The sequence below is a fragment of the Thamnophis elegans genome, chromosome 12, assembly GCF_009769535.1.
Source record: "Thamnophis elegans isolate rThaEle1 chromosome 12, rThaEle1.pri, whole genome shotgun sequence".
NCBI lineage: Eukaryota > Metazoa > Chordata > Lepidosauria > Squamata > Colubridae > Thamnophis > Thamnophis elegans.
Window position 1 is genome coordinate 58,618,972 of NC_045552.1, and position 25,726 is coordinate 58,644,697.

Here is a 25,726-nt window from a genome sequence, read left to right on the forward strand (position 1 = left end):
AATTCTCAAAATGCCCTTTTACGTTTCAAGGCATGCAGACTGAAGCCCTATGGAACACGCAGGTCAGTCTCACCTTGCATAATGTTAGCAATTATGAAGCTAATGTAGTATTAGATTAGTTGACCATGTAGCTGGTTGCAAAGCTTCCTCCTTTAATTGCCTTTTTATTCACAATATCCTAGGCAGAGAATGCTTGGTATGTCTTTTGACTGGGAGCCCAACCAGGGGATGAAGGGGAAAAATATCTTTTTTTCTCTTAAAATCTTCCGGAGTAAAAATGATTTGATTGAAACCCCAAAGGAAATTTATAGCTCGGAGTGAAGAAACCATTCAGCCACAGGACCTACATCTTCCTGGTTGGTTATTGAAAGAAATCAATTTTTCCTTTCCCCCAAATGCCTAATTCCATCTAGCTAATCAGTTTATCAGCTCAGCTTGCTCAGGCTGGGAGTTGAAAGCCCAGTTGCGTTAAAACATCAACTCTCTGACAGCCTGGTCCAAGGTACCAGTGTATTAAACTAACACGCAGGATGGAGAGCAGGAAAATGATAACAGTTCCTGGTGTTAAGATCCAGGAAATGACTCAGAAAAATCAAATTTTGAAGGGGGAAAATGGAGACCCAAAGGTGCTTTTTTTCAAGAGGCAACTGGACTTTCTTGGTTTTTCCGTGAAGACGTTTCACTTCTCATCCAAGGAGCTTCTTCAGTTCAGACTGAATGGTAGAGAAGGGGAGGAGAACGGAAGGGAAGGATTCCACCACCCAGTCCAAAACTGAAGAAGCTTCTTGGATGAGAAGCAAAACGTCTTCAGGGAAAAACAAAGGAAGTCCAGATGCCTCTTGAAAAATCACCTCTGGGACAGTCATAACTTGGGATAAGTGAGAATCTCCATAGGTGGGAGAAGGAAGAGTTATGGGAGAAATCAGAAAGAGACTTTCCGTGGAAAGGAAGACTTGAGAAAGGTGAATTAAAAGAAAAATCTTTAAAAACCTAAGCCTCACTAGGAACGTGATCCAGCGGGGCTTTTGACAATCTGTGGCACAAACATTGGGATACGGAGGAAGATGTTGAAGAAGAAACAACAGTCTTTGAGAGTCAGAGAGTATATCAAAACTTCATGAGCCACATCAACAAAGCTTTGAAATGCCAACTGCCAACTCAACTTTTAGAACAAGTAAAGTAAAGGCCATGAATTCCAGATAATGTGGAGTGGAGTGGAGTGGAGTGGAGTGGAGTGGAGTGGAGTGGAGTGGAGTGGAGTGGAGTGGAGTGGAGTGGAGTAGAGTAGAGTAGAGTAGAGTAGAGTAGAGTAGAGTAGAGTAGAGTAGAGTAGAGTAGAGTAGAGTAGAGTAGAAAATAGAGTACATTTGAGTAGAATAGAAAAGAATAGAACGGAACAGAACAGAATAGAATAGAATAAAACTTCATTGTCCCTTTATCGTACACTAATCAGAATAGATCCAAATGAAATTTCACTGCATTCAGCTCTCAAAAGATAACCATGCATAAACCCACATACACACACATATATGACACAGAGACACATCACACTCTACTTTGGATGTACAAAGTTACATGGAGAGGGGGGAACCTCTAGAAACATACAATCTCCAAAGAGAGAAGAGTGAATGGAGGAATCGGATGCCCTGCTAGAGGATGGGGAGTGGGGTGGGGGGGTCTTTGCATGGAAAGGGCAGGCATAGTGAAATCTAGGACTCTCCTGACCTTCTGATGAAGCTTCAGTATTTCCTCTGTCCAAAGTCCACCGAAAGCTGTTCTGAATTTTCAAGTCTCTTTGCAAGCTTCATCCTGGGCACCTGAGCATGAACTAGAGGAGCAAGGCTGGTTTACAATGTGTGCATTATACATTCATTGTGACCAAAGTTTATAAATTAAGGTCATTATCCACCCCAAGTGTTTTTTCTCTCTCAAGGACTGCCCAAGTTTGTGTTAGATTACCTCTTTCTCTTCTGAAGCACTGAGTCAGAAAATTAAAGTAGAGAACAATGGACTTATCTTGATCTAGTCTCCTACCCATTTTAGATTTTTTTCCCCTTCTCATTTCATCGGCTTTCAATAACAAAACACAGAGCTGAATAGGAAAATGTTTTTTTTTTAAAGGTCCCTAAAATGGTGATATGCTTCCACCTTCTTTTAACTTTTTGGCAACCTCAAAAATGAAGCGATTGAGTAAGTCTTGATTTCAGCCAATTACTTTGAAGTTAATGGAACCGGATTAATCTTGCGGGAACGAAGATTTTTATAAAGGGGACCAAAGGAAACAGAGACCCAAAATCTTCTTATGCCGTTCACCCAACTGGATGAAGCAAAGAGCATCGAAATAACGCTAGGGAAAGGAAGGACAGGAGAGGAAAGGAAAGGAGAGAAGAGGAGAGGACAGGGAATGGAAGGGAAGGACAGGACAGGACAGGGTTTAGCATCTCCTGCCTGAGCCCCGAGGAATTCTAAACCCAGCTGATAAACATCTACAAACTTGACAGATGATCCTATCCACGTTGAGCACTTTCTCTACCGCTTACGAGAGGAAAATTGGAACCAGGAGATCCCATTTAGAAAAGGATCAAATCCTGAGGCCATTCCTTCATCTATTTCAGTATGATCAACATGAACTGAGATCAACTCTCCATGAATGTGAGCAAGCTTGAGAGGCCTCCCATGGGTTTTTTCCCATGGACGGACTCACTTCCTGCTTTGTAGACATCCAGCTCAATCAACCAAAATCTTTTGGATCATAAATGGCACTGATGGTATTCTGACAAAATGTAATCCAGCAAAATGAATTAATGCCCAAATGGTCACTGTTCCTTATTTTCATCCTCTCCTTCTCTTTCTCCTCCCCACTCCTCTTCCTTTTCCTCTCACTTCCATCCTACTCTTCCTCCTTCTTCTCCTTCTCTCTCTTCCATCCTCCTCCTCCTTCTCCTCTCACTTCCATTCATCCTCCTCTTCCTCCTCCTCCTCCTTCTCCACAATCCTCCTCCTTCTTTCTCCTTCTCTCTCTTCCATCCTTCTCTTCCATCCTCCTCCCTCCTGCTCCTCCTTTTCCTCTCACTTCCATCCATCCTCCTCTTCTTCTTCCTCCTCCTCCTTCTCCACAATCCTCCTCTTTCTTTCTCCTTCTCTCTCTTCCATCCTCCTCTTCCATCCTCCTCATTTTCCTATCACTTCCATCCTCCTCCTCCTCCTCTTCCTCCTTCTTTTCCTTCTCCCCAATCCTCCTCCTCCTCTCTCTTCCCTCCTCCTCCTTAAAACAGGCACAGACTCCATACACTCCTTTATTTCTTTTTCTCCACCCGTCCTCTCTTTTTGTGCTCAAATGCAGGTTGCCACGATGTTTACTTCCTCCTCACTTCAGGTCTTGCCAAGCCAGTGACACCCCATGCTTAAAGCTGAAAGCTTCTTCCTTCCTTGGGCACCCAAGCAAAATGTGGAATCCTTTTTATGTCTTCCAGAGTGGAACCGGGCAGGAAATGTGAGCAGCTTGAAAACAAGTTATCCCGCAAGGTAAACATTTCCTACCTGGCGAACAGCATGCCAGAACACAAGGGTATGATGGAGAAATCAGAAAGACACGGAGGTCAAATGCAGTACTCAGTGTAATTTACCTTCAGAGGAAATTGCTAGGAAGAGAATATCAGGCTATAAATATCCACCTCCTAGATCTGTTCGCCTTTCACGGTTGCTCATACATATCCTGGAGCAAAATAGAAAATAAACCTTTTCCTGAGCTCAGGCGATGAGTGTCCCACACTCTATTAACATTTATTTATTTTACCCGTCGTCTCTCTCTCTCACACACAAAAAGCCTCCCAGTGCAAACCCAATGATTGCAAACTAATTACATTGGGATAGAAGGAGATTGAAACTTAAGAACAATCATAGATTGCAATGTGGCTTGGTAATGCAGGGGAAATTGGGCACTCATGGAAGTATCTTGTCTTGGTGGGAACATGCAATTTATTCCTAAAAACTCAGGGCAAGAAGAACAAGTTCAATCAATCAGAATAGAGCTGGGAGGGACCTTGGAGGTCTTCTAGTCCAACCTCTTGCTCAAGCAGGAGAACCTATACCATTTCAGGAAAGTGATTGTCCAGTCTCTTCTTAAAAGCCTCCAGCATTGGAGCACCCACAACCTCTGGAGGCAAGCTGTTCCACTGGTTAGAAAATCAAAAATGGTACAGTGAAAGATTTCAATCAGAATAGAGCTGGAAGGGACCTAGGAGGTCTTCTAGTCCAACCCCTTGCTCAAGCAGGAGACCCTGGACCATTTCAATCAATCAATCAATCAACCAATCGATCAGAATAGAGCTGGAAGGGACCTAGGAGGTCTTCTAGTCCAACCCCTTGCTCAAGCAGGAGACCCTGGACCATTTCAATCAATCAATCAATCAACCAATCGATCAGAATAGAGCTGGAAGGGACCTTGGAGGTCTTCTAGTCCAACCTCCTGCTCATGCAGGAGACCCTATATTATTTCGGACAAGTGGCTGTCCAGTCTCTTCTTAAAAGCATCCAGGGTTGGAGCACCCACAACTTCTAGAGATAAGTTGAGAACCACCGATTAATGGTTCTCACTGTCAGGAAATTTCTCCTTAGTTCTAGGTTGCTTCTCTCCTCCTTGATCAGTTCCTATCTGTTACTCCTTGTCCTGCCTCCGGGGACTTTGGAAAATAGGCTGTCCTTCCTCTTCTGTTGTGGCAGTTTCTCAAATACTGAGATACTGCTCTCATGTCATCCCCAGTCCTTCTTTACTCTACACTGGCCCTACCCAAATCCTGCCACCATTCTTCCTGTATTTTAGTCTCCAGGGCCTTAATTCCAACTCTACTACTCTATCTTCCAGCCTTTCTTGATGACCTCGTCCTTGGGGATGAATAATATAATGCTGGCCAGACAAGAGCCACATGGAGATGAGGGAAAAGAGACTCCCGTACATTTTTCAAAAGACTCTATTTGAACCTACTTTAGGGTGTCTGCAGTAGCTTCTAAGGGCTTTTTGTCCTGTCCGAATAGCAAAATTGTACCAATTCTGGGCCACCAATTCAGCAGCATTGTTGGAAGATGATCTCAGGAATGACAAAAGTTATCGATGGCAGGAATTGTCCAGACAGACACATCTACACACACAGAGACACAAAACCCCCAGAATCATAGCACATCAGATGAATCCTTTGGTCAATCGATAACTCAATAACAGCAGCGTCAACATCATTCCTTGTTTGACCAACAAAAATGAATATGACAGTATTGACCAGCGAAACCTTCTGATTAATTGAAAGGAACAGAAGAAGGTTTCCGTTTTCCTTTCTGACATATGCTGAGGTTATTGATCCTCTTTTTAAAAACCAAAGAAACCCAAAACCAAGAGTATGTAATAGACTCAATAGCCATCGGGAACATCACATTATATTAGCAACCTGCTATATCACAATGCGATACTTGTACGTGTCCAGCAAGTGTTCTTTGCTGCTGATAGTGATGGATAAAGACAATTATAGCTTCTTCTTTCAGAGAAAAACACAGGTGGGGAGGGAGAGACAGAGAGTGAGAATATGTGTGTGAGAGAGAAAGTGACAGAGAGAAAGTGCGAGAAAGAGAGAAAGAGGGAGAGAAAGTGAAAGAGAGAGAGAAAGTGAGTGTGTGAGAAAGTGAGCGAGAGTGAGAGGCAAAGAGATAGAAAGTGAAAGAGAGAAAGTGAGTGTGTGAGAGAGAAAGTGAGAGAATGAGAGACAAAGAGAGAGAAAGAGAGAAAGTGAGAGACAAAGAGAGAGAGAGAAAGAGAGAGAAAGAGAGAAAGAGAGAGAGAAAGTGAAAGAGAGAAAGTGAATGTGTGAGAGAGAAAGTGAGAGAGTGAGAGACAAAGAGAGAGAAAGAGAGAAATTGAGAGAGAGAAAGTGAATGTGTGAGAGAGAAAGTGAGAGAGTGAGAGACAAAGAGAGAGAAAGAGAGAGAGAAAGTGAAAGAGAGAGAGAGAAAGTGAGTGTGTGTGAGAGAAAGTGAGAGAGTGAGAGACAAAGAGAGAGAAAGAGAGAAATTGAGAGAGAGAAAGTGTGTGTGAGAGAGAGAGAGAGAGAAAGAGAGAGAGAGAGAGAGAGATTTCACCTCTCCTCTGGAATCTTTGTGGAAACTTCTCAGATGCCGAAATACATTGGATCCAAGCATATTCTTTTCTATTGGATATGGGGTCTAATTCTGATTAAAAATCAGAACAAATCAAAAATTAGAATCAAGTGTCAGGACCGCTTTATGAAGCCTTAGTAAGGCCACATCTGGAATAATGCATCCAGATTTGTTCACTATGTTACAAAAGAGATGTAGACTTTTGGAAAAGAACGAAGGAGAGTGACTGATTAAGGGCTTGGAGCCTAAAAAAAAACCATATGAAGAATGGTTGCAGAAATTGGGATTGGCTAGATGTCCTTGACTCTCTGAGAAAGGAATGTTATTGAGACTATATATCTAACTATACGCGGTGGCTCAGTGGCTAAGATGCTGAGCTTGTCGATCAGAAAGGTCCGCAGTTTGGCGGTTCAAATCCCTAGCGCCGCTTAACGGAGTGAGCTCCTGTGACTTGTCCCAGCTTCTGTCAACCTAGAAGTTTGAAAGCAGGTTAAAAAACGCAAGTAGAAAAATAGGAACCACCTTTGGTGGGAAGGGAACAGTGTTCCATGCGCCTTCGGCGTTGAGTCATGCCATCCACATGACCACAGAGACGTCTTTGGACAGCGCTGGCTCTTCGGCTTTGAAACAGAGAAGAGCACCGCCCCCTAGAGTCGGGAACGACTAGCACATATGTGCGAGGGGAACCTTTACCTTTATCTTCTATACTCCATATAATCCCTCCTCCCATTTTCCCACAGCAGAAAATGTGTCAGCCTGAAGGCCCAGTGCAAAAGAAGACTTGGCTTCCAGGCCTGACAGCCCACTTTTGTGTGTTTTCCAAAGAATTTTGCAGCTGAGGGAGAAATTTGTACCTTGTCTTATGAAGGTGATTCTCACCAAAGCAAAGTTCACCGCTTATTTACAGTGGAGAAAGCAAAGATACTAATGGGGAGGACATTCAGGCCCACCGTGGCGTCTCCTGGCAACCTTAGCCCCGATTCAGATGTGCTTTGGAGTAGAATCGAATGTGGAATTCTTTTTTCCTTCTCTCTCGCAAAAAATGAGATTTGCTTTCTCTCTTCACATTGGGAAAAAAAAAATAAGAAGAAGAACAGAGAAAGGATGTCAAGGCATCGGAGGATAATAGTGCCATTGAGGGAGATACCGAACACCGGGGCAAGTGCGTGGGAAAGATGGCCGTGTGGTTGTATCAAATTATAACACAACCTCCCTTTTTTTATAGTGCTGAATGGCCGCGTTCCATAAACAGTGCTGTTGACCTTCACTGAGAGGAAGAAAAAAAAAACAATTTCCATTTGACTTCTAGTACCAAGGAATACGGCTTTAATATTGTCCAATTAAGAGATGGGCAGAGAGATGGACAGAGGATCCATCTTGACGGGGTGTTTTGCCTGTTGACAAATGACCTCATTGTCTCTCCGATCGCAGCCACAAGTCACAGCTCATATTCCTTCATCTAAGTGAATAATGTGAATTCCCTGACACTATTATTCATTAGTTTGAGACTGTTCTTTGCCAGGACCTCGGTGTGTGTGTGTGTGAGTGCGTGCATCTCTGTGTTTGTGTGTGTGTGTGTGTGTGTATTGCAAGATGCGGGTAGATTTGCCCAGAAACCCATTTCCCTTCAAAATTTCCAGACTCAGGACTTATATATTTAAGGAGAAAAATTATAGCTAGTCCTGGATTTACAACTGTTCTTTTAGTGAGTGTTTGAAGTGGGTATATACTGAAATGGTTTCCTTCCTGAGCAGGGGGTTGGACTAGAAGACCTCCAAGGCCCCTTCCAACTCTGTTTATTCTATTTCATTCCATATTCCATTCTCCATTCCATTCTGTTCCATTCCATTCTATTCTCCATATTCCATTCCATTCCATTCTCTTCTCTTCTATTCCATTCCATTCCGATATTCCATTCCATTCTCTTCTCTTCTCTTCCATTCCATTTCATTCCATTCCCTTCCCTTCTCTTCTATTCCATTCCATTCCGATATTCCATTCTCTTCTGTTTTCTTCCATTCCATTCCATTCCATTCCATTCTCTTCTCTTCTCTTCTCTTCTATTCCATTCCATTCCGATATTCCATTCCATTCTCTTCTCTTCTCTTCCATTCCATTTCATTCCATTCTATTCTCTTCTATTCTCTTCTCTTCTATTCCATTCCGATATTCCATTCTCTTCTCTTCTCTTCTCTTCTCTTCCATTCCATTCCATTCCATTCCCTTCTCTTCTCTTCTCTTCTATTCCATTCCGATATTCCATTCCGATATTCCATTCTCTTCTCTTCTTTTCTCTTCCATTCCATTCCATTCCATTCACAACAGCACTGAAATAAGTGACTGATGACCATTTCCCCCACTTATAACCACTTCCCTGGGGTCTCATGTGTTCAGAATTCAGGCACTTGGCAACTGATTCACATTTATGACAGTCGCAATGTCCTGGGAGTCCCAGGGTCCCCTTTTGAAACCTTCTGACCCACAAGGGCAACAGGGAAAACCCAGATTGACTTCCCAACCATGTGACTCATTTAACAATTGCTATGATTCACTTAACAAACCTGGCAAGAAAGGTCATAAAAGGGGGCAAATGGCACTGAACCAATGCCTCACTTAGCAACAGGAACATTGGCCTCAAATGTGGTCTTACGTTGAAGACCACCTGTGTACTGTTAAAAATCCTGACAATTAAATGGAAAGGCAGCCCCTGTTTCATCCTGATAAGCTGGCTTCCTGCGAATTGAGTCTTTTTAGTTTTATTTTTACTTACTGAGGGAAGGAAATTTATTCCTAAGAGTTGTCATCAGCAGAAATATTGCCACCGATTCCCTCCATTAATTACAGAGGAATGTCTTTTACAGCTCACTTTAGCTGCAGTTAGACCCAAAAATGTAGATTTGTTTTAAAGAAGTAAAAAGTAATTTTTAGCTCTCTGAGGTATTGTTTGCCATGGATTTGGAGAAGAACCACACATGGTCAGATCTGGAATATTTTACTGGTGGATGCAGTCAAGCTTTTACTTTCTCTCTCTCTATCAATTCACGAGGGAAGATTCTGAAACTGCTTCTCTGGACTCAAATGTTGCATCTTCGCATCGCAGATCAAAGAGATGTAGGCCCACCGAAGGACTATCAAAGGTTTCCCTGAGTTTGAAAGAAATTTGTCACTATGAGCATCAATGGAATATTTCAGAAAAGAAAGCAACTGGCTAAAAAGTCTATCTATCATCTATCTATCTATCTATCTATCTATCTATCTATCTATCTATCTATCTATCTATCTATCATCCAGCCAGCCAGCCAGCCAGCCAGCCATCCTTCCATCAATCCCTCATCTATCTTCTATCATCATCTATCATCCATTATCTATTATCCATTATTTTTATTATCTATCTATCTCTCTATCATCTATCATCCTCCGGGATTGGGCGGCCTATAAATTTAATAAACAGTTAAACAGATCTATCTCTCTATCATCTAGCTTTATCTATCTATCCTCTATACTCTATCTATCTGTCATCTATGTATCTATCATATCTATCTATCTATCTATCTATCTATCTATCTATCTATCTATCTATCTATCTCTGTCTCTCTATCTATCTATATCTTCTTCATCACCATCACCTGATAGATGAAGAAGCTAACAACGAAGCTAGAATATAGAATAATATCGTTTTGAGGATCTCAACGGTCTTCTAGTCCAACCCCTGCTTGAGCAGGAAAACCTATATCATTTCAGATAAATGTTTGTCTGGATGAATGGGTGGATAGATAGGTAGGTAAGTAGGTAGGTAGGTAGGTAGATAGGTAGGTAGGTAGGTAGGTAGGTAGGTAGGTAGATAGATAGATAGATAGATAGATAGATAGATGATAGATAGATAGATAGATAGATAGATAGATAGATAGATAGATAGATAGATAGATAGATAGATGATAGACAGACGAGGGAGGGAGGGAGGACAGGGAGATAAATGGGCAGGAGGAGAAAGAAAAAGAAAGAAAGAAAGAAAGAAAGAAAGAAAGAAAGAAAGAAAGACAGACAGACAGACAGACAGACAGACAGACAGACAGACAGGTAGATGCTTAGGTTGGAAATAAATACAATAAGTAGCATCCTCAAATGAGTTTTATAAAACCCCAGAAATACATTCCAAGATAGTGGAATAGTGGATAAAAAATAACTTGTTCTATTAAAGAATGCGTCCTCAAAGGCATTAAAGAATTAGAAAAAAAACCATATCTAATTTTCAACATCTCATGCAGTTCACTTTGGATGGAAGATAGACTCGTGTGGCTTAAAGTCCTAATGAAATCCAAAAATGAATGCTTTAAGAAGATCCATCTGCTCCAGGAAACAGGTTGGGGTACGAAATCCTGCCTTGGCAGAACGGAACGAGGTTCTCGTAAAACGGACTTGTAAAACAAGTTGCGTGTTGTGTAAAAACAACAGCAGCAATCTTAAAAAAAACAAACCAGGTGAAGCAGTAATTGTCTCTGAAGACATGTTCTGTTGGAAGGGACCTGTAAAGCCTGAATGTGTTTGTGAAGAGAAACCAGGGATGTTAATGACTTGGTGTGTTGCACAGTGAAAGCTTCTGTGTCGCCGCAGGTTACAACACTTCACCAACCTTGTCTGAGCTCAGAAGCTTAGCAGAGTTGGAGGTAATTAGTACTTGATGGGACACCTTCTGGAAGAAGCGAATGGCAGGTAGGAGAGCCTGAAGAAGAAGAAAAAATAGAGGAAGGAGGAGGAGGAGGAGGAGGAGGAGGAGGAGGAGGAGGAGAAGAAGAAGAAGAAGAAGAAGAAGAAGAAGAAGAAGAAGAAGAAGAAGAAGAAGAAGAAGAAGAAGAAGAAGAAGAAGAAGAAATTTCTCTATTGCTGAATATACCCATGAACTCATCAGGAGCTGAGCTTCATTTGGGAGGGATTTTAAAATGTGTAGTAAGGAATAACGGAGCTTAGAGTTGAGTTGTTTATTTCATCTACTCCCTGTGCAGGTCTTTCTGTCTTGTCTTGCAACACCAAGCATGTATCCTTTCCACGGCTCTTTGTGCCCCTCATTGCTTGTAGCCTCGATTGTGAGGCTAGTCTCCATGTTTCGCTGGCATGTGTTGAAATGGAAACAGGTTGGTCCCCTAGCAAGAAGAACAAAGGGCAGGTGGACCAAGGCAGTCATAGAACGGATCCCACTGTTGTGACCCACCAGCAGCCAGCAGACCTGGCAGCAGAGTCGGACAGTGAGGAGGTTGGGGAGGACCATGGGCCAGTCCTGGAGTCTGGGGAAGGCTTGGAGAGGGCTCTGTGTCAGAGGCAGAGAGGGGGCTGAGACCGTCTGGCAGTTACCAGCTGCCTTCAGAGCTAGAGAGCAGTGAGGCAGAAGAACAGCTGGAGCCTCTTCCCAGTGTGCACATGCCCAGAGCTGCCAGAAGAAAAGAACAGCTTAGAAATCAGGGTAGACTTGAGAGTAAAGCCACAGGTGGAAGGTGATTGGCCCCTCCCATAGGACATAAAAGGGGAGCAAAAGGGGAGGGGGCTTTTGCAGGAAACAATTTGTTTGTTCGGTCTTTAGATTCATTTCAGGAGTGTGAAGATCTGTCCGTGAATCCCAGAGACTCTGTGCCCAGACTTTCCTTGCACAGCTCCTCATTTGGAAACTATTTCCATGGCCGCTTTCCAAGCTTGATAAGGTCTGTAGTCATAAATACTCCTTTGAAAGACTGTTCGCCAGGCCTTGGCTGAATGTGAATGAGAGGAATTCCCATTCGTTTAATAAAAGGGGTTTTGTCGGGATCAGGAATCTGCTTCGTACTTTTTGGGGAAGCCTCGGTCAGAACATCCACTTGATCAAAACTGTACAGGAAAGAGATCTAAAACAAGATGGAGGGATGACATCAGCCCAACTGATGTCAAAAGACCATTTTGGTTGCAAACCTTACGGAAGAGGCCTTCGTCCTGCAGTGGGTAGACAAGGACTAGACTATGATTATGATTTTTTTGTTTTGGAACCTTCAGCAGAAAAGTGGGTGGAATGGAAATGTACAATCAGTTGTACTTTTCCTTGAACGTGCAAAATGTTTGGTTCCTCAGGAGAATCCCTGCCCGCTCATTTCTCCTGTTGGCTTCCCCACATTAATTATGCCAGCTTTGCCCCATAAACGAATGGGTAACTCATTTATAATTTGGCTTAGCAAACTCTTCAGCAGACCTTTCTTCCTTATAAATGTTTCTCATTAGCACATCTCTGTCTCCAGACTAATTAAGTAAACACAGATGCAAGTGAGAATATTAATTTGATACAAAGAATGCGCTTCCTCTCAAACTCCAGATTTCTAGTTAAAAACTAGGGAACAAGTTCGTCAATGGATTTGGTTGCTTTTCAATTCCTCCTGGCCGGTAGCTGGGTTCCTTTCCACTCAAATGTGAATTCCAATCATTTCCATCTATTTCCCTAAAAAATGTCCATTGGTTGAGATACTTAGGACCACATGCAACCTATTCTCCAAAGCACCCGAGGGCAGGACAAGAAGCATTGGGTGGAAACTAATCAAGAGGAGAAGCATTCTGGAACTAAGGAGGAATTTCCTGACAGAGAGAACAATTAACCAATGGAATATCTGTGGAGATTCTCAGTCATCCAGGTCACGGTTGTCCCAAAGGTGCTTTTTCAAGGATGAGAAACCAAATGTCTTCAAAGAAAAACCAGAAATCCCAGTTGCCTCTTGAAAAAGCACTTTTGGGATAACCAATGGAATGACTTGCCTTCAGAAGTTGAGGAGCTCTATCACTGGAGGCTTTAAGAAGAGGTTGGACAATGGTATAGAGCATATTGTTTGAGCAGGAGGTTGACTAGACCTCCAAGATCCCTTCCAGCTGTGCTATTCTGTTATCAGCCACACTAGGATTCCCACCCCCCACCCACCCACCCCAAAAACCCTTTAGAGAGCCAATATGGTAAGGAATAATTGAAGAAACTGGTTGGATAAGGTGAAGTTCTAGTGGCCAGATCTGTTCTCCTGCATTCTTTTTCTCATTTAGATTGATTGAAGAGAAAGAGTTTTCAGAATTATTTCAAAAAAGAAAATGATATCCATGGTAGACTGGTGTTCATGAATTTTTTGAGATGAAGTGGTGGTTTGTATGTGATCTTCTCCTTCACCTGGGACCAAGTCTTCCCATGATCCCAGTCCTACTATCTTCCCTTAGAGATCCAATCCTTGAGATTTTTATCATTGAGAAGTAATTTTTTTTCCATCTCCTGGAAAAAATTCATTTGAGAGAAAGCCATTTGCTTCCTTCTCTGTCTTCAAATATCTTCAAGTGTCCAAGTGTTGCTTCGACTCCCTCCTGCCCGACTATAAATAGAAGTTCCATTTTTTTTTTTTGTTATCTCACATTTTAGTTAATAGTGAAATCAAAAGCTTTGAATGCAACTGATAAGTCTCATTATATCTCAGTGGCATAACGTGGCAATTAAATTATGAAGGAATGTCTGGGGAAGTCGTGATATCTCTGTTTTGCTATTTGTTTTTTAAAATTCCAAGATCTATCACTCAACCCAGTGGCAGCAATAATTGGCCACAGGGTAATAGGGAGAAAATTAAGATTTTTTTTCAGCCAAGAATTGTTTTCTTACAGTTATGAAACTAAATGTCACTGCTGTCTCTATGTGAATCTGAGATGTAAGTTCTGAAGTTACAGTGGAAAACTGTGGGGGAGAGATGATAGATAGATCCCTTGAAACTATATGCTCTATCTTCATCGTTACCTTCATCATCTATCAGATGATGATAAAGAAAGTAGATGGATGGATGGATGGATGGATGGATGGATGGATGAATATACTGTAAGTAGGAGGAGGAGGAGGGGAGAGGAAGAAGAAGAAGAGGAGGAGGAAGAGAAAGAAGAAGAAGGATGTAGATAGATAGATATTGATAGCTAGATGATACATATATACCGTAGATACATAGAGGGTACATAAAGTAGATAGATAGATACTAAAGGGATCAAATTACTTAGGTAAAAATGGAGTGGACAATTGAAAGTGTAAGAAAAAAACTCTCTCACTGGTCCTGTCTTCAGAAACTTTGCTGACTTCTTAATAATGGCAGCAAGACTGTTGGTGGCGCAATACTGGAAGAAGGAAGATTTGCCTACTATTCAAGAATGGAAAACTTAGCAGAGATGGCTAAAATATCAGCATATCTTAAGGACCATTCAGATGAGAGATATAAACTGGAGTGGAGAAGATGGATTGACTATACTCAAAATAAATATGGGACTAAGAAATTCCAGATAGTTTATGACTGAAAAAGTGAGGAATGATATAACCTGTTTAGAGTTAGCCTAACAAAGAGGAGTTAAAGCTCAAATGAAAGATGATACTAACTTTCTTTTAGTTTATTTTAGAATATGTTTGTTAAAGATTTATACCCTGTATTTGTTCTGGGAAGTCGGGGGGGGGGGGGAGGTTGGGAGGGGGTTGGGTTCAGGTGGGGGAGGGGAGGTAAATATTTGTAAAAGCTTTAAAAAAAAATTCAATAAAAAAAGAAAATTTGCTGACCTTTAAGAATTTTCATTCGACTTCATGAATTTTCCAAAGCTGGAAGAACCTATTTATTATAAATATGAAGAAATGCACAGAAGCTAGTGAATTTAGCCTTGGCCCAGCCCATTTCAGCCCCCATAGATAGATGGAGGGAAGACACGTTGCTTTTCTTGTAGCGAGAGGCCAAGCTGAATAAAGTCACTTGTTGAAAAAAAAAAAATGACACCTGGAAATCCATCGCTAAGCCTTCCTTACAAAGATCATTCAGAAAGGGGGTGGTGTGAATCAAATTGAATCAATTCCTTATTATGATCCTAACCCTGCCTAAGAAGGGTGGAACGAATCTCTGAACCAAAAAATGTCCATCAATGTGGATCATGACCAGCATTTTCAAGCTGTGTTGTCCTTCCTCGGTCACCCCAGGTGTCATTAAGATGACTCTGTAATAGGTCAAGACGCTTGCCTCAAATTTCAATTAACGCCGCCTTCAGCCTTCTAACTCTGCTGAGTTCTCTCTCCCGTCTCTTCAATTATTAGATTCATTTTGGTTGTATAAGCCGAAATCATTTCTTGCAGCATGTGGCAAATGAAAGCACTTTAGGGAAAAAGGAAGGGGGAAAAAAAACCTACCCACAAACCCAAGGACATCACTAATGATGACTGGATTATGCAAAACACCCTGCACCGAAAAAAACAATGTTTATTTGAGTTTAATCAAGGAAATCATCAGCAGAAATGAACTGAAATGGCACAGAATGACAATATTAAAATGAAAGGGTTTGTTTATTGTAATTCCAGACATTAATGCAGCAAGACGCAGGAAATTATGCTCTTTTTTTTTTCTTTTTACTAAACTCAACTGCTGTAAACGCATACAACTCTTCATTAGTTGCTATGGTCTACTAAAAATTCTCACCTAGTTTTCAGCCAACGGTTGGCCGTGAGCTGTTTGCATGTCATTTCTGGTTCAAGTAACTCTTGAGTAACAATGTTAAAAAAAATTGATCTTGTAATTACAGGGTATCTTTTGCTCTTTATATGCCATTCACCCCAATCTTTTATCTCACTGGTTTTGAGGGTGATTAGGGGGCTGGAGGCTAAAACAGACGAAGAACGGTTGCAGGAATTGAGTAGGTTCAGTTTAGTGAAAAGAAGGACCAGGGATGATGTGATAGCAGTCTTCCAATATCTCAGGGGCTGCCCCAAAGAAGAGGCAGTCAAGCTATTCTCCAAAGCACCTGAGGGCAGGACAAGAAGCAATGGATGGAAACTAATCAAGGAGAGACACAACCTGGAATTAAGGAGAAAGTTCCTGACAATGAGAACAATTAATCAATGGAATGAGTTGCCTCCAGAAGTTGCGAATGCTCCAACACTGGAAGTTTTTAAAGAAGAGATTGGACAACCTTTTGTCTGAGGTGATGTAGGATCTCCTGCTTGAGAAGGGAGTTGGACTAGAAGACCTCCAAGGTCCCTTCCAACTCTTCCTATTCTAACTTCTTTGCAACTGTTAATCTGGGCCATTGCTTCAGAAAGCAGAACTAGCAAAACAGACCAGTTGAGTCTGTTGCTCGGTTGCAGAATGATTTACAAGACAAAAACTCCTTCACAGAGGTAAGCTGCCTTATAATTGCTTCCAGTATCTTAATCTTTATCCCATAAAATACTGGCACTGCACAATTTTTGACTGATCTCCCCTGATGTGTTACTGTCTCCTGGGTTCCCTTGCTGTGATTTAATATGGTTTTTTATTTCCCGGTGATTTCTCCTTACTTAAAGAAAGCGATAACCCCATTTGCAACTTTGATCCATGGTGTGAGAATGATGTGGAGCTTATTATTCCCACCCACCCCTCACATCTTTTCAGTCAGTGTGAGCCATATTCAGATGGAAGCCGAGCAAAACAGAAGACACTGCCTCAAAGATGGCTTTGAAATCAAAACACAGGTCTACTGCACTGGTCCCAAATTTTAGCACAAAGGAGCGAAAGGAAGTGGAGTAATTTTGGGGGCGCATAAATGATGAACCTGTTACTACTGTTTACATCACAGTTACAAAGGGGGTGTTGTAACTGTTGAGTAACTTATGCCAAATAAGGCCCCCATGTCAGATGTGAAAGATCGAGATTACACATAAATCCCAGGAGATGCATTTCTCAAACCTACAAACAAGAGTTCTCATCAACTAAAGTTCAATGGCATTCAAGAGGAGTGGGACTCTTTATGGGAGCATAATGACTCTAGGCTGATGACTTGCTTAACTCCACCACCACAATCTCAGCTCTTTCTGTTTTTCTCCTACGTCCCCAAACCCATAGTAAAACCACTCTTGACTTGAGTTCACCTCCTAGTAACTACCTCCACATCTGCAAAATGGAGATGGGGAACATCAAGAATGCAATGAACCAACAAACTACATCCGTCCGTCACCATCATAGAATCAATCTCTCCTGTTATCTTTCCTGAAATTTGCTCTTGGTGAAATGCGATGGTGAATCCAACCATGATCTGCCAACTATCAAAGACATACTGGCTGCTGTTTTCCACCTCTCCCTTGCCATACCCCAAAGGGAGGTCGTAACAGCCCTCATATTAGGCAGCATCTAGTTAGCATCCAATTAAACACAGATTGACATTTACTTTGAGACAAGGCAAGGTTACAGAGGCCCCATGCCAACTGTACGATTTAAATGCATCTTTGCTGGGAATGACTTAATTAGAGCAAGTCAACCTGGAAATTGAGGCTCTGCTTTGTCATTCGAACGTTTGCCCCAATAACTAAGGAGCACTGAGATATGATACACCAAGGCAGACTTCCTCAAGGAGAAAGCCCAGTTGTTTGACTGGATTACTTTCTTGGTGCAAATCTGCCTTTGAGTTAATGTAATTGGAGGAGTGGAAGATTCACAGGTAATGGGGGGAAAATGTGAGAAGCAGGCTAGGACAGGAATAATAAAAACCGTTGTCTTTTTGCAAGAATTCCTTAAATCCTTTCTTTGACTGGATTCACCCAACATGTTCATTGGGGCAGCAATAGCAATGCCAATGGCACAGACTTATTATACCACCCCGTAGGACTTTATAGCATTCTCTGGGCAGTTTACAATGTCAACACCTTGCCCCCCAACAATCTGGGTCCACATTTTATTGACCTCAGAAGGATGGAAGATTGAGTCCACCTTGAGCCAGTCAGAACTGAACTGCAGACTGTGGGCAGAATTAGCTGCAATGCTGCCATTCTACAAGGGGTAAGATGCGGTTGGATTATCCATAACAACCCACCCACCATCCTTCCATACTCTATGAACCAAGACATATTCACAAGACATCAATAGGTGATTTGAATCATTCCCGATGCGATGCAATCAGTTGAAAAGCAAACAAAAACTAGAAAATTAATGATGTTATGAAGGTCGGAAAATTAGGTTTAATCTGACAGTAAGGCACTGAATAATATCAAAAGGCATCGGGAAAATGTCCTTCCAGATGGCCTCAATTCCTCCTGGCCACTTGCTGGTCATTGATCAAATAAATATTATTAGGTGATCGTGGTCCTGCAGTTTTCTTGGCAGTAAGCTTGTTACTTCGTTCTTCCACATTTTTTATAAATATACAATCTAATTTGCCCAATGGTCTCCTATGGAAGCACTAAGAAGGTCTTTTCCTGCTTCTCCTTTTCAACATCAGCCAAAGGTGGTTACATCAAGTTACCTTCAAATCAATGTTCAGTGTTGATGACTTCACAGGAAGGTCTATGCAACCATTCTTGGCCGCCACAGGGAAATGATTTCGTACTGCTTTTTTCCTGCATTTTTCCCCAGTGTGATCACAGGATTCTCTGGTGCTCATCACCCATATATAGGAACCAAGACTGACTTTGCTGCAAGGTCTCACCTTATCATGATAACCTTATCATGTCTCAGCAGATAAGAGCATTTGGCCATCCTTGTTTGGACTTGAAGCAAAGTCAGTCTTGGTTTCCCCGCACCTGCATGCCAGTCGTTCCCGACTCTAGGGGGCGATGCCCATCTCTGTTTCAAAGCCGAAGAGCCAGCGCTGTCCGAAGACATCTCCGTGGACATGTGGCCAGCATGACTGAATGCCGAAGGCACATGGAACGCTGTTACCTTCCCACCAAAGGTGGTTCCTGTTTTTCTACTTGCATTTTTATGTGCTTTCAAACTGCTAGGTTGGCGGAAGCTGGGACAAGTCACGGGAGCTCACTCCATTACGCGGCACTAGGGATTCAAACTGTTGAACTGCTGACCTTCTGATCGACAAGCTCAGCGTCTTAGCCACTGAGCCACCGCATACCTAATGATAAGGTTAAAAAGTAACCGTAAAGGTTCCCTTCGCACATATGTGCTAGTCATTCCCAACTCTCGGTGACTTAAGTAAACTAAGGTTTACTTAAAAGTTTAAGGTTAAAGTTTTAAGTTTAAGGTTAGGTAACTTGAAAGTACGCAGGATTGCATGGCTCACCCATTTTCGATCATTCGAATGCTACTTCTGCCCTGCCTCTCAAACCTTGGAAAATTCAACTTCTAACCACACACCTTCCTCCCCTCACAGACCAACCCCCAAAAATTAAAATAAAGAAGAACTTGAACAGAAGTTTGGGTCACAAATCAAATGTCCCAAGAATGTATTTTGGAGTTTAAAAGCATCACAAAAGTGTAATTTTCTATGGAAGTATCTTATGAACCAAGAAGAAAAATGACAGTCTCTGGAAAACATCCAGAGGAAATGAGAACACTTGGTATTGCATAATGTTCCAAGAGTAGAATTTATTTCATCTGCGCTTAAAGGTTTGGCATCTATTAAAAGTCATGAATAACGAAGCAACCTTATTTTGAGTGATAGAAACAGCTTACTTAGTACAGTATGAAAACTTGAGCACTTACTGCAAAATGCATGAAGAAATTCAAGGGAAATGCCCATGAGTATGAGTTCATTATCTACTGCAGATTGCCTAGTTGTGACCAAAATGCAACCTTAAGGTAGCCTCAAATTGATTTAGCCCAAGAGACAGGAATTTCTCCTTATTAAATGCAAGCTGTAGTGAGACATATCTTTATCTCAAAGAGTAGAGTAGAGTAGAGTAGAGTAGAATAGAATAGAATAGAATAGAATAGAATAGAATAGAATAGACTTTGGGGGTCTTCTAGTCCAACCCCCTGCTCTGGCAGGAAACCCTATACCATTTAGATAAATGGTTGTCCAATCTCTTCTTAAAACCTTCCAGTGTTGGAGTGTTCACAGCTTCTGGAGGCAAATTGTTCCACTATGTTGTTCCAAGTTGTTCTCATTGTCAGGAAATTCCTCCTTAGTTCTAGGTTGCTTCTCTCCTTGATTAGTTTCCACCCATTGCTTCTTGTCCTGCCTTCAGGTGTCTTAGAGAATAGTTTGACTCCCTCTTCTTCATGGCAACCCTTGAGATATTGGAGCACTGATATCATGTCTCCCCTGGTCCTTTTTTTCATCAAATTAGACATGCCCAGTTCCTGCAACTGTTCTTCATATGTTTTAGTCTCCAGTCCCCTCATCCTCTTTGTTGCTCTTCTCTGCACCCTTTCTAAAGTCTCAGCATCTTTTCTACATCGTGGCAATCTAAACTCGATGCAGGATTCCAGGTGTGGCTTACTAAGGCCTGATAAAGTGGTATTAACCCTTCACGTGATTATTCCCGTAATCTGATCCAAATTGTGTGAAGTCACCTAATTGTCCAGAGAGCATCTGTCAGAGCATGGGGGGCCTTTCAAAAAGCCTCAGTGAGAAATCAGCCCAGGCTTCTAGCAAAAACAAGGAATAATAGTAATAATAATAAAAGAGAGAGAGACGCTGTTTGTTTGACAGACGTCTGAGCGAGGAAGACAACATGGAAAGGGAGAGAAAATGTTAGCAGAAAGTAATAAAAAAGACGATGATCCAGGTGAATTCAAGGCCGGTGTTTTCACTGTTGCCTTCAGCCCTGTCCTTTCTCAGAACATAAACCCTGACGGTTTTTCCCCCAAGGGAAAATGTTTCCTACTGCTAAATTTGAGCTTTCTTTAACATCAGAGTGTCCAAAGGTTTAAATCTCCTTCTTAGAGAACTGGTTCCCATTTCTCTCTCTCCCCTCTTCTCTCTTCCTCTTCTTCTCTCTCTCCTTCCTCTTGTCTCTCCCTCTCTTCTCTCCTATCTCCTCTGTCTCTCGCTCTCTCTTTTTCCCTTCCTCTCTCTCTTTATCCACCCTCCCTCTTTTTCTCTTTACTTTCTCCTCTCTCTCCCTCTTCTCTCCCCATCTCTCTTATCTCCCTCTTTCTCTCCCCCTCTCCTCTCTATCCCGCTTTCTCTCTCTATCTCCTTTCTATCCTTCTCCTCTCTCCCATTCTCTTTTTCACTCTCTCTGTCACCTCTCTACAACCTCTCTCCCTCCTCTCTCTCCTTTCTGTCTCTCCCTCTTTCTCTCCCTCCCCTCTTTCTCTGTTTTTTCCTCTCTCTCTCCTTCTCTCCCTCTCCCCCCCTTTCTCCTATCTCTCTCCCTCTTCCTGTCTTCTCTTTCTTTCCACTCTCTCCTTCTCTCCTTCTCTCCCTCTTCCCTTCCCCCTCTGTGTGTGTTATCAGTCCAGTTCTTGCTGTATCGTTGTGCTTTCCACTTCTTTTATTACAGAACTGTTTCGTGTTTTTGAAAGGGTTGATATTTTTGCACTTTCATTCATCCGTGAGTTACTTGGCAATCACAGTCTTGGGCTGCACCAATGATCTATTTGAGAGGGAAGAAACTGTAAACGGATGTTTACCCTGGAGTAAGACCCGCCATCAAAATGAAGGGGACCAGCAGTCCTGTTTTCAATGAGCAGGGTAGGACCCACCCCGACAGCTCTTCCTGCCATCCTGTGCATAAATTACTCCATCAAAGAGCTGATCTTTCTCCGGAGCTTTTTGAAATTCCAATCACTCGCACACCTCCTCCTACGAGGCAATCCGTCCTTTGAAATTTGGGCTTCTCACAATCAGGACATTCATAAGCTTTAGAGGAAAGCATGCCACTCAACTCCTGATCGATGTGCGCGCGCACGCACACACACACATACAACCTATCTCTCTTGCTTTAAAAACAAACCTTAAACAGAGTTTTTGAACATACTTCAGTGCGGTGTACCCATCATAAAACATGCTCAGATTGCACTTGAACGATTGAATTTCTCTATCGTTCACACACACAGAGGGGCACACACACACACACACACACACACACACAGAGAGAGAGAGAGAGAGAGAGAGAGAGAGAGAGAGAGAGAGAGAGAGAGAGAGAGAAATCTCCACCCTATTTGCCCTGCTGCCAAACGCACTTCAGAAATAATCTTGAAGGAGGCAGCCGGAAGAATTAACGCAACCAAGAATTGTAAAGAAGTGGGGGAAGAGCTTGGAAAGACTATGAAATAAAACCACTGTCTAAATTTAAAAAAAAAAAACCAGTGGGAAGAGAGATGTGTAAAAAAAAAAAAGAACCCAATACAACAAGAACCAGAGATCACGGGACACTTAGAGGAACATTTATCTACCCAAGCGTACTTAGAATGCATTGAAAATCCCAAATAAACCGGTGGTGGGCCTCCTTGCCAAGATTTTATGCCAAGAATCCAATCAGTGGGATAAAAAAAAAATCATGTCGCTGTTTGCCAAGATGGGTAGGGATGCCAAGATTGGGGGGGTGGGGGGTTAATTTTGTAAATATCACATAGGGATGGAAGTCTCCAATTAGCAGCCTGGACTATGAGCTCAGCCAGTTGAGGTGGTGGAAGAATTTTTGCTGCAGGCTTTGGAAAGGACGGTGAGGATGTGGAAGTTCCTTCCATTTCTTTCTCAAGCTTGGTGAGCATAAATCCTTCCCAGGCCACTAAATCCACCTCCTCCACCCCCAACCTGGATTCCCATAAAGTCGCTTTCAGTCTGATATATTCTTCTGCTCTTCCTTCTTTTCTCCTCTCCTGGGCTGAGGAGCCACGCAGTGTGCTATGCCAGGGAGGGGAGGCGTGACACTGGGTGGAGCATGGTGGGCATGGTGTGGTGAACAGGCATTGTAGGGTGGGGTGAGCAGGTGGGTGGGGTGAGCACCGGCAGGGCCAGCGAGAGGTGGCATTTGCCAGTTGTCCAAACTACTCAAAATTTCCGCTATCGGTTTGCCCGAACCGGTCTGAACCGGCTGAATGCTACCTCTGCTTCCGGCAAATCTACTCAGCTTTTATCAGTTTATGTAGCTTTCTTTCTAGAAAACCAAGGTCATCCTTTGTCTCTGTACCTCTGCACCTGACCAGATGACCTGGATGGGTGGACCAGCCAGCATGGCAGTGGGAGATTGGACCATGTGATGGACTTGTGGGTGTGGGGGCAACATCTTGAACTTTGAACTGTGTGGGGAAATCCGGGAAGCTTTCAGATTCGGGTTTTCCCAGATGTGCTCACTTCATAAATTGGAAGTTTGAGCAATACTTTGCCTCGGACTCTGATGTACTTTTGGATGCTACTTGGAACCTTGGCATACACCTTCCTGGTGCATTGAAGCTCCAGCACTTTCAGGTCCTGGCCATTCCTTGAAGCTGTTGTCCCCGAACACCAGGACGGTGTCCAATTAAGGAAGGCAGCTTGCAAGTCTTTCCCTGATTCTCATCCTTTGGCATCATCTAGCTGGCAGTATTGATTTCTTTTATGTGTCCCAGCAGGTTTGCATAAACATCAAAACACCATCTACAAATGAAAGGTGGAGGATGAAGAAACCTGAGGCTCATCAGCACAAGATCGTAAGCCTCCCCAGTAAAAAACCTTGCTTTCATTTATCAAAGAACAAAGAAGGCTGCCCTTATCATTGATATGATTTATATCTTATCAACAAAAGAAAGCCAACTCTCTGTATATATGTATGCGTGTTGTTGCTTTTTAATACTGTGTTCTCTCTCTCTTTATATATATATATATATATTATATATATATATATATTATATATATTATTATATATATATATTATATTTATATATATATTATAGCGAGGGAGGGAGGAGGAAAAGAATTCTATGCATCCTGGGAAAAACTGAACAGTGATTTATCTCCTATGAAGCAAATTTTAAAAAAAACACAACTCTTTGTATAGGCCTACAGTTTTGTAATCTTTTGTGGAAGGAAGAGAGGGAGGGAGGGAGGAGGAGGAAGAGGAAGGAGGAAAGAGGAGGAAGGAAAAGAGGGAGGGAGAGAGGAGGAGGAAGAGGAAGGAGGAAAGACGAGGAAGGAAAAGAGGGAGAGAGGGGGAGGAGGAGGTGGGAGGGAGGTAGCAGGAGGGGGAGGAGGAAGGAGGAGAAGGAGGAGGAGGAGGAGGAGGAGGAGGAGGAGGAGGAGGAGGAGGAATAATCTCCACGTTTCCCAAATTTGAATCTTCAGATAAAAGACTGAATTGGGAGCCAGCTCAGTGCACAAACAAAATGTCTAATCTGAAATAATATCTATTCCTTCAACACAGAGAGGTGCACATTCCCTCTTTATTCATGCTTTAGTTCCTATCAATCTTCTCTGATTGGCTTTCCTGATGCATTTGCATTCACCTCACATTTCCCTTGGAGTCGCATGCAAAGAGTCTACCATTGGCTTTGATGTTGCTCCAATGGCGCGCACTCTCTCTCTCTCTCTCTCTCTCTCTCTCCCTCCCTCCCTCCCTCCCTCCCTCCCTCTCTCTCTCTCTCTCTCTCTCTCCAGCATACATTGGCAGGAGAGACTTCCAGCTCTTGGCCGTTCTGTAGGCAGAAGGTGGAATGAGACCAAGCCCTTTGGGAGACCTCTTAACTCCACAAAACAACATGTTTGCTCAAAGCTTTGGTCAAAGCACGGTCAAAACTAGGCAACCTTTCGGATCTTCACATAGCCCATGTGCATAACGAGGCTGAGCGGGTTCTGGGATTTTTATGTTGTCTATGAACATTCTACATTTATCTTATATTGATTTGTGATGTGCTTGGGCCAACAGAAGCCAGATAGGAAAGAAGGAACACGCCTTTGCTGGTTGGATAGACTCAACGTAAAATGAGTCCACCAACTGAAAAGATACAGATTAACAGAGTTGAAAGGAACCTTGTAGGTCATAGGTCATCTAGTCCAACACCCCCCCCCCACTCAAGCAGGAGACCCTACACCATTTCTGACAGATGGCAGTCCAGTCTCTTCTTGAAAGCGTCCAGGGATGAAGCTCCCACAACTACCGAAGGCAACTTCTGTTCCACGGGTTGATTGTTCTCACTGTCAGGAAACTCCTCCTTATTTCCAGGTTGAATCTCTCCATGTTCACTTTCCATCCATTATTCCTTGTCTGGCCATCGGGTGCTTTGGAGAATACCTTGACCCCCTCTTCTCTGGGGCAGCCCCTCAAATATTAGAAGACTGCTATCCTGTCTCCCCTGGTCCTTCTCTTCACTAGACTAGCCAGGCCCAGTTCCTGCAACCGTTCATCTTATGTTGAACCTCCAGTCCCCTCATCATCCTGGCTGCTATACTGTGGTGGCCAAAACTGGATGCAGTACTCTCGGTGTCATCTTACTAGGGCTTTATAGAGTGGTATTAGTATCTCACTTAATCTCGATTGTATCCCTTTGTTAACGCAATTTAGGATTGCATTGGCTTTTTTGGCTGCTGCTGCACATAACTAGCAATAGCAATAGCAGTTAGACTTATATACCGCTTCATAGGGCTTTCAGCCCTCTCTAAGCAGTTTACAAAGTCAGCATATTGCCCCCAACAATCCAGGTCCTCATTTCACCCACCTCGGAAGGATGGAAGGCTGAGTCAACCTTGAGCTGGTGAGATTTGAACCGCTGAACTGCAGATAACAGTCAGCTGAAGGGGCCTGCAGTACTGCACCCTAACCACTGCGCCACCTCGGCTTCTGTTTAGCTGGTCGTCCACTAAGACTGTAAGATGCCTCTCCCAGTCCCTGCTCTTAAGCCTGGTTTCACCCAGGGTTTTTCTTGCCTAAGTGTGAGACTTTTCTCTACATTGACTATCCCCCAATGCAAAA